The sequence below is a fragment of the Ruditapes philippinarum genome, unplaced genomic scaffold (genome assembly GCF_026571515.1).
Source record: "Ruditapes philippinarum isolate M1 unplaced genomic scaffold, ASM2657151v2 ctg1538_1_1_1_1, whole genome shotgun sequence".
Taxonomy (NCBI): Eukaryota; Metazoa; Mollusca; class Bivalvia; order Venerida; family Veneridae; genus Ruditapes; species Ruditapes philippinarum.
This window is the reverse complement of record NW_026863188.1, coordinates 194,976-204,994: the sequence shown is the minus strand read 5'-3', so window position 1 is coordinate 204,994 and position 10,019 is coordinate 194,976.

The following is a 10,019-nucleotide window of genomic DNA, read 5'->3' as shown; positions in this document are numbered from 1 at the left end:
CAATGCTAATGAAAGCAAATGAAACAAAATGGTTCCGAAAATAGGATATCAATTTCTTGCAATTCAATTTGTTGCATTTAACACCATTACTTTTCATAACATGATTAAATAAGCACCCAATTATTCTCTCTGTAATTGTATGGCTTCATTTAACGTAACTTTTTAGTTTCCATCAAAATTGAATGGTTAAATAACTAAATTATAATGATAACAAATAGTTTGTTTTATAAACATATACAGAATGTCTTTAACAGTACTAAAATTAAAGATAAAATAAAGCTAACCGAATAAGTAAGATCTTACAAAATGTTGAAGTATATATGAAGTATAGATTTATAACAGCTGAAAACGTTATCGAACTTTAATTATCTTTTTATCACAAAACTTTATACATATCTTCAATTTGCCTTTAACATATTCATATTTTATGTTGTAGCAAACCAACTCCTGTGTGAAACATTTCTCCTTTATTCCGGTAAGAAATATGTTGTTGCTTATTTACTCTTAATGGTTCAATACTAGGGCATTTTCAGAGATAAATTAAATTAAGGGGTAAAAATACTTTCTCACAAATAGTTGAAACATATTTTGTTACCTTAAAAATAGCACATGTATGTCTCAAATTATAAGGCCCATTATCACAAAACGAAACGTCAAAATGGTAAACAAGGTCAACAAGGAATTTTTGATAAAGAAGATCAACAAGGAAAGGCGGCGTTCAAAGAACGCAACCGAAACACGACCAGCAACAAGGACCAACGGCCAGGAATCTAGGAGGACCCCAAACAAAACAAGACAGGTCAGAGTCACAGTGATGTAGTTGTTATCATAATGAGTCAGAGACACGTGGTTCGGGCCCTGACTGCGCCTGGACGATTTTCCGTGCGGTTCTCTGTATGTTAAACAAATATTCTTTAATCATTTACTAAATTCAAAAATATGTTTTGCCTGTACGGCTTTTGCTGTTATACAATAAATTGTTCGTTAAACCTCCAACAAAGAAAAGTAAAACTAGAAATTTATTGAAAAAAGATTATTGACCGGAGTAAGAAATTAGATTACAGGCATATTGATTTTCTTCAAAGTAGGACACTGTTTTACAGTATTTATTTAGGTGTCCTTTGTTTTTACGTTTGATTTCATTAATTTTGTAATGAAACAACAATATTAACTAGAGATAAACCTAAATGTGGTTTATAACCACATCCAGCACAATAATTGTATGAAAGTATTTGGGTCTGAATCCAAAAATAAACTCCACATACAAATAGAACATTTTTTTACTGAATGATTTCGTACAGTTTATTTTTTACTCTAAATGTTAATTGTTGTATATACCAATCATTTTAGATTTAAAAATAATTACTTAAACAATTTCAGTTTAATCAAAATGAAATTTGGAAAGAAAAACTACAAATGATAACTTTTTATTGGTATAATAAATCCACGGATTTACAGCACGTACATACAGAACTACTGAAAAACACTGAAAATACGACAAAAATCGTTTGTAACCTTTCTTATGTAAAATATACTTTTGTTACAATTGAAATAATAATCTATGGTTATTAATCTTGAAAACTGGACCACTGTTCCGAAATGAACCTGCCGTTTTTCGGTAAATGAACTCAATTTTCTAACACCAACAGTTAGTAGGCAAAATAAATACATCATTATTATGCAAAAAGATATGCAAATAACAAACATTATATCAGTTGAACACAACAATGATCATACTAGTATATATTATATTTATTGTCATTAAACATCATAAACTCATAAGTTCGTAATTGTTGTGTTTTTTTATATTTTCTTGTAAACTAACAGGATCGTAAACGTTATTAATGGTCCCGTTACTTTGGATAATATTTATAACTCAGTAAGTTATTGTTTAAAATAAACTTAGTATGTTGTTATGCAAAATAAACTGTAAATTAACTAGAAAATGTACTGTGTAAAATGTTTTGTGAGATGAAGTATAGTTAAAGACCACTCCTAATGGGTACTATAAGGAACTGTAAAATTGACAACCTAGGACAGTTATTTGCCTTAAAGGTCACCTGTATGCAAAATTAAAATAAAATTTACCTTGTGGTTTATGAGTTACTCTAAAACTTTACTATTAGAAGTTTTTTTTTTTTCAAAAATGAGAAAACTCTAGATAATTTATAGTATAATCATTATGAAAAACGTTTTCCGATTGCTCATTGCTAAGAAACAAATAATAATATTCAGGTAACAAATTACACGAGCAAAATGATTCACTTATTTGACCATTTCCCTATATAACATGCCCTACTCAAAATATCCCTAAAATGTTACCACAATGAGGGACTGTTTCAAGGTTTGCCTAAATTTTCTTAAGAGTATATTGGTTGATCTTGCAAAATATAAAATACTTTTACAGTGCAGTTTTTATTTTATTAAACTTAGAAAATATCTGGTATCATATTTGCTGTTAAATATGGCATTATTTAGCAAATAAATACCTACAATAATTATATAATTAAAATTAAACATTTTTTCTTCCATAAGGGATATAAGAAAAACATTAATAATGTTTAAACAAAAAGAAAAAAGTAGCCTCTTTGGGATTTAAACCATGCCCCTCAGTTGCAATGCTGCTGACAAGTGATTCTAGCTTATATGAATACTTTTTTAAAGTGGAGGTAAAGCATTAGGAGTGGTCTACAATAAATATCTCAGTAATTTAACTAGAAGATAAATACCCATCCATTCATTTTACAACTATCCTTTACCTTTTATTTTAGAATAGCCCATGAGATTTTCAAATTTCAATTTAAAATTATAAATGTAAATTCTTCTTCTATTCAGTTCTTTCCTGTAAGTTTTACAGGAAGTCAAACTGATTTTTAGATGGCCGACGGCCAAAAGTAACACATGCCTACTCAATGAAACTGTTTATAACCGACAAAATTAGATGGAAGCGGACAAATTTTACGCAATTATTTGCTATTGTGTTATGTAATCATAATATAAATTAACAGCCAGCTGAACCTTTGGCTAACAAAGCTAATATTCATACATGCAGATAAAATGCATACATCTTTTCATGTCAGAGATAAGCAACGTTACAGGGCATAAAAACCATAAAATTTAACACTACAAATAAACACAGAAGGTCAGTAAAAATGTACAATCTGTCTAGTATATCTAAATCTAAAAACTTGTACTTACAAAGTTTCATTTCACGACTATACGTAAAACACCAAGAATGAGGATACTGCACACCAATCTTTCAAAACTTGACATAGGTAAAATCAATTTTGATTTCGTAAACCAATCAGTCCTCTATTTTCAACTCAAAGTAACTTGACAGTAATTTTTGTCTGGTCGAAGCTTAGAAATACATAGAGCATGCTAACAGGTCGGTTTGTCAACTTTTAATATAAAGCTATTTCAATGCAAAAAAACAACAGAACAATGTTTAAGCGATTTATTAGATGTAATAAGAACTTGTCCCTCTAACCAATTTGCTATTTACGCTAAAATTACTTTCAGTTCAGCTTTAACAAAGTTCCAGACGGAAAATATCTTATAATTTCTTAGATGTAAAATTAAAATAAAATATGATATTTCGAACTGAACATAAGAATAAATATTAATTATTTTGTGTGCATTTTTTTTCTTCATAAGGAAATGTTTAATAAAATATTATCTAAAGTAATCCTTAGAAAATGATATTTCTAATATAATATAATTTTAGATTCCTATCAACGGACATGTGTTTATTTCCAGAAAGAGACATGAATCTCTTATCACAAAATCAAATTACTGCTTAAGGCAAGTCTTTCACAAGTAAATAAAAGTTTTATATCTCAAAGATTTAACATTGCAATTTATAGCGATTAAACAGGGAAAATATTAACCATTCTTATAAAGATAAAAAAACATATGCTAATGTTTTGTTTATCTTACCAGAACAATATTGTTTATATAGAAACCGAGTTGTAAGCATGCTCTATGTATTTCTAAGCTTTGACCAGACAAAATATTACTGTCGAGTTACTTTGAGCTGGAAATAGAGGACTGATTTTAAATGGCTTTACGAAATCAAAATTGATTTTACCTATGTCAAGTTTCTTTGAAAGATTGGTGTGCAGTTTCATCATTCTTGGTGTTTTACGTATAGTCGTGAAATAGAAAGAAATAAATTTCCATAAAGAAAGCCCAAAACGACAAAATTGAAAATAATTCTGCAGGTCCGGTATGATTGGGTCTTTTCATGGACGGTACAGGTAAGTGCAAGTTACCGTCCACGCAAACTAGCACTGGTTTAAAGCTGGATTTTATAAATTTCATAAAAACGTAAATACCAACATTTCGTTAATAAACTGGGTTTTATATCACCTCCTGTTTTTATTTTGGTGTCCAGACGACCAAAATGAGCACATGGCCGAAAGTCGTGTGGGGGTTGCTTCATTGAAGAATGAATATGGATTAAATTAGCGGTCCAAAATTAACTGTATATTTCCGCCTTATATAACGGATGTTTTCATTCAAATTTAATGTGATTAATGATATGATTTTGATATGCACCGTAAAGCTAAAACGGTAAAAGTTTGTGCACTCGAAAACGATAAGAAATTCTCACATTTGCCGTGTTCCAGATATCAACTATTGCTTTTTTTGAAAGTTCAAACTGTGACGTAGCGCATACTCGTTCATTTGCATATTAAAATTCGTATACGAACTTTATTGTTACCATGGCGTTTTCCTTTTTAAAATAATAATATAATGAACAATATTTTATTGTTACCATGGCGTTTTTCTTTTAAAATAAAAATATAGTGAACAATATTTAATGAGATTTACACTACTGTTAAAATGGGTATTGAAACTGTAAAATGCTTACTTTTTAGGCCGACAGCAAAATATTTTTACATATTTGTTAAATGTAGCTTCATGTGGGATTCAACATTTAACATTAAATGGACATTGCTCTGTTGAAATTTAGGTGTTTTGATTGTTTTTTTTCCTCATCTTCTCTACAATTTTATAATTAAATGTTATCTTATTGAAGCCATTGATTTTAAGAGTGCCGTTCCTTTTATGCTCCTTACACTAGGGGCATTGATATATTTTGACTGTTTCCTCATGGGTTTGTCTGTGTCTGTCACGTTTCCCTCTTTAATTGAAGTATTGATTTCATGTTCTGCAGCTAAATTTTACAATAATTATTTTCTCAGAATCTTTATCACTTTCTCAAAGTACAATACCTGACCCCGTTAATGTATCTAAAATGTTAGTAACGTATTGTGAAATTTAATCTTTTTAAATGTAAAACCATTGAGTGTTTGTCTGCCACACATATTTCATTAAGCTAGAATTGTATAGACAATACAAGGAGTCCATATGACTTTCATCATTATACTAAACGTCTTCTAGATTCCTTCTTCACTATTCATATCTCCAGATCTCTGTCTACATAAATATGGTGCGAAATGGAGTGGTAAAAGGAAATGAGACGCTGAAAAAGTGTTGATTTTGTTTAGTTCTAGATATAAATATATCATTTTCATTAATGTTGCGGCTACAAATATTTTTGTTAATGACATGGTATAAGATTCACTTATTATATCAATTGTTAAATCATTGATATATTACTGAAATAGTTGGTAGGTTTTGATGAAGTTATGAAAAAGGAAATCATATAAAAAAATGTGTCAATAAATGTGCTCTAATATCATACGTATGTACTTCAATTGTGCAATATGATCGAATCTCCTAACATACAATATTTACTATTTATAACATGCAATTTACTAACATACTAAAATTAAAAGAAAAAAAGATAATTAATTTATTGATGAGCAACAAAAATGTTACATTTTTTTTTAAATACGTCTGCCGTTTTTGATACAAATCTGTTTTATATAACATGACGTCAAAACTAAATGCAATGGTGTAGAAGAAGCTGATCTAAAAAAAAAATATTTCCCCACACAAACGAACATAGAGTATATGTAAAGATGTACATGAAATACATTTCAAAATGCTGATGTTATGATGAGACTGAATGCTGATGTTATGATGAGACTGAGACTATGGGGTAATTTGGGTATAAAAGACTGTCTATATAGAGAATAAGAGAAAACAGACATGTGACTAGGTGATAAGCTTTTGTTTGTTGATTTTTTATTGTCTAGATTAGCATTTAAAGGCAAGTAAAGATGTATATCTTTCTTTTAGAACAAACAAAAATGATACCACACTCATAAAATCTACGACAAATGCTCCGGTGATCTCCGACCACGCCATTGTAGTAGCTGACTCTGACACTAAGCCCTTTTATATAAAACAAAAGCCTCGGAAATGTTTTATCTATTCTAAAGCGAACTGGGAAGAAATAAAATCGGACTGTAAAAACATCTCATCAAATATAGCCTCCCTGGCTAACAAAGGTTCAGAAGTGGAAGAACTCTGGGATTTATTTAAGTCCAACTTGAAGACGACAATAAACAAGAACATTCCATCTCGTGTAAAGAAATCGAACAATTCATCTCCTTGGTTGACCAGAAAACTTAAAAAAATGTTGAAACGGAAAGCCAGACTTTTTAAGAAAGCCAAGTCAACAAGAAATTGGGCCTTATATAAAGACTTTCAAAAACATTGTAAAAGAGAATTGAGAAGAGCAGAATGGAACCATGTGAATGACGTAATAAATGAAGGACTTAAAACAAATAACACAAAACCATTTTGGCGTTACGTGAAAGCAAGAAAAGAAGATAACGTTGGTGTTGCTCCCCTCAAAGATAAAGGCCACTTAAATTGTGATAGTAAAACGAAAGCAGAACTTCTAGTAAAACAATTGAATCAGTATTTACCAAGGAAGATAAAAATGTGAACTTACCTGAAATTCCTACTCGTATTGAAGAAACATTACCAAACCTAAATATATCAACAGGTGGCGTTTGTAAACTTCTTAAGAACTTAGATATATCTAAAGCAGTCGGACCTGATGAATTACCAACAAAAGTTCTTCAATATTGTGCAGAAGAACTAGCACCAGCAATCTCAACTATATTTCAAACATCTACCGACTCGGGAAATCTACCCTCCGATTGGAGAAATGCCTTCGTTTCACCGGTCTTCAAAAAAGGGGACAGACACCTCCCAGAAAACTATCGACCTGTATCATTAACTTGTATTCTTTCCAAACTACTGGAACACATTATTTGTCGGCACATCTTGAACCATCTGGATAAATACAAAGCACTTACGTCATTGAATCACGGATTCCGAAGCGGTTTCTCATGTTAATCACAACTAATTGTCACCACTCATGATCTTTTATCCATGTACGATAATAACGCACAAGTAGACACCATCATTTTGGACTTTAGTAAAGCTTTTGATACTGTTCCCCACAAAAAGCTTTTTCATAAACTTCACTCCTATGGCATCAGAGGAAACTTACATACTTGGATCGCCAACTTCTTGATGCAACGCAAGATGAGTGTAGTCGTTGAAGGCGAACAATCATCGTCGGTAAATGTGGGTTCTGGAGTCCCACAGGGTACAGTGCTCGGACCATTGCTCTTCTTACTACATATTAACGATCTTCCGGACCATGTTAAATCACAAGTGAGGTTGTTTGCTGATGATTGTTTACTATATAGCCAGATCAAGTCCCAAAAAGACCATCTCCAACTTCAAAAAGACCTAGACAATCTCCAAACCTGGGCAACTACATGGGGGATGAAATTTAACTCAAAAAAATGTTACCTGCTGAGTTCGAAGTCAAAATCGATGCATTTCTACAACATTGATAACAACATACTTCAACAAGTTCAAGTTAATCCTTACCTTGGTATCACTTTCTCGGATGACATGAAATGGTCAACGCATATTAGTAACATCTGTAAAAGAGCTAACTCATCTATTGGATTCCTAAGAAGGAACTTACGCCATTGTCCTAAACCATGCCGCAAAAATGCCTACCTAGCCCTAGTCCGCTCCAAATTAGAATACGGATGCACTATCTGGGACCCTTATACCAAAACGAAATTGATAAACTTGAACGTATACAAAGGCAAGCCGCTCGATTTATTACCAATAACTATACTTCTAGGATCCAGGATGCGTTACATCAATGCTGGAACAATTGGAATTACCAAGCCTCCAAGAGCGCAGAAGACTACACCGGCTTACTTTCATGTATAAGGTAGTGGAAGGGCAAGTACCGGCAATTAACATACGGGAATACCTAACTCCTCAGGGCATTAGACGATCTGTAAGAGCTAAATCATATAAAGACTATATAAGTGATAATATTGTGGAAAAATCTGTGTGTAATAATCAAAAGTGTTACAAACCAGTATATGTAAAAACAGAAAACTATAAAAATTCTTTCTTCATCAGAACAGTGTTAGACTGGAATAAATTAAGTGACTCTCAAGTGTGTTCATCAACAGTTCAACAATTTAAAAACTCTATAAAACTTTGTGACTAAGGCGCACTCCCTTCACCGTCGTGTTAAAGCCAGATTTTGGTCTCTACGACGTACCCTCACAGATACAGATACAGATACAGATACCTGGGTAAAATGGCTGTACCGTTTTCACTGAAGAAGACGCCAACAGTTTCAGATCCTACATTGCATTCTATGCTGTTGGTTCAATATTCTAATTAGATATTATATTTTTAATTAAACTTCGTCACACTGTCATTATTAAGTTTAATAAGCAGGAAAGTGATATACAAGCGACAATTAAGAACTAAATCTACATTCTACTTTAATAATTAAGCTGTTCAACACCTTTTCGCAATGATGATTGTTTAAGAAGGCATGACCGCCATTAAAATAGGAAAACGGAATCCCTAAAGAACGTTCACAACGACAAAACTGAAAATGTTGCTGGCTCGGTTTGATTCAGCCTGTTCATTAACGCTACTGGAAAGTCCAAGATACCGTTCACGCCCCCAAACAACGAATTAAGCCGAATTCAACACTTTAACGTGAAAAATGGAAAACATTTTGAATTCAGAAACGTTCGGTTTTAATATGTGTTTATTTGTTTCATATGTAATAATGATATGATTATTAAATACTTTATAAATACAATGCTGATTTTTAATTGTTTTAATATTTATATCTGCTCTGTGTATACACATTTACATTTTTATTGCCACTTCTCTAAACTGTCGCACTTGCTTTTCGGAACAAAAAAATCGTACCGTATTGAGTTGCTATATATTATTCAAAGCTGATAACAGTCATACTTATGTCAATAAAAGATGGTACATTAAACAATTTACGAGAGCTTATACATTTTGGCATGGTTGAAACATTTGTAATATGCAATCTATAATTTGTGCCAAACGAGACTTGAAATGTTGCAAACTTGTATGTTTTTCGTCTGCCCTAAAACGCTGTCCTGCACTTTAATTGATACTAATGATTTAACAATGGCTTTGAAAAGTCAAAACTGAAACCCTTAAAAGCAAATATATGTAAATAGATATAAAAAGTGAAATAATTTAGTTCAGGCAGGTAGTAAACTCTATTTATAAATCAAATGATTTGGTTAATATATATTTAGTTTTTTGTTGGGTTTTATGTCGCACCAACAGAGCAGAAGTCATAAGGCGACTTTCCAGCTTTTATTTCGGGCATGAGCGGACACCTGGGTAGGACTACCGACGTTTCGTAAGCTCGCTGGATAGCTTCCTCTCATGAAAGAGTACAAAGTCTCTTGCGGGATCCAAACTGACAGCGGTGAGGAGAAAATGGTTTGAAGTCAACGACTGAACCATCCTGCCACAGATACCGTATCAAGTTTTTTTCCTGACAAGGTAAAGTTCACTAAACGTTTAATGTTGCACGACATACATATTGACTCTGTTTCTAGTATTTGAATATAGTCATGAAAGTCAAAATGGAAATCCTAACTGGATTACAGACTTTGACAAAAGTAATTACCAGCAAAATCAGATATCATGGTGAAAAAAAAACGTTATCCTACAAAACCGGAACTTAGTTGATATTTTGCTTT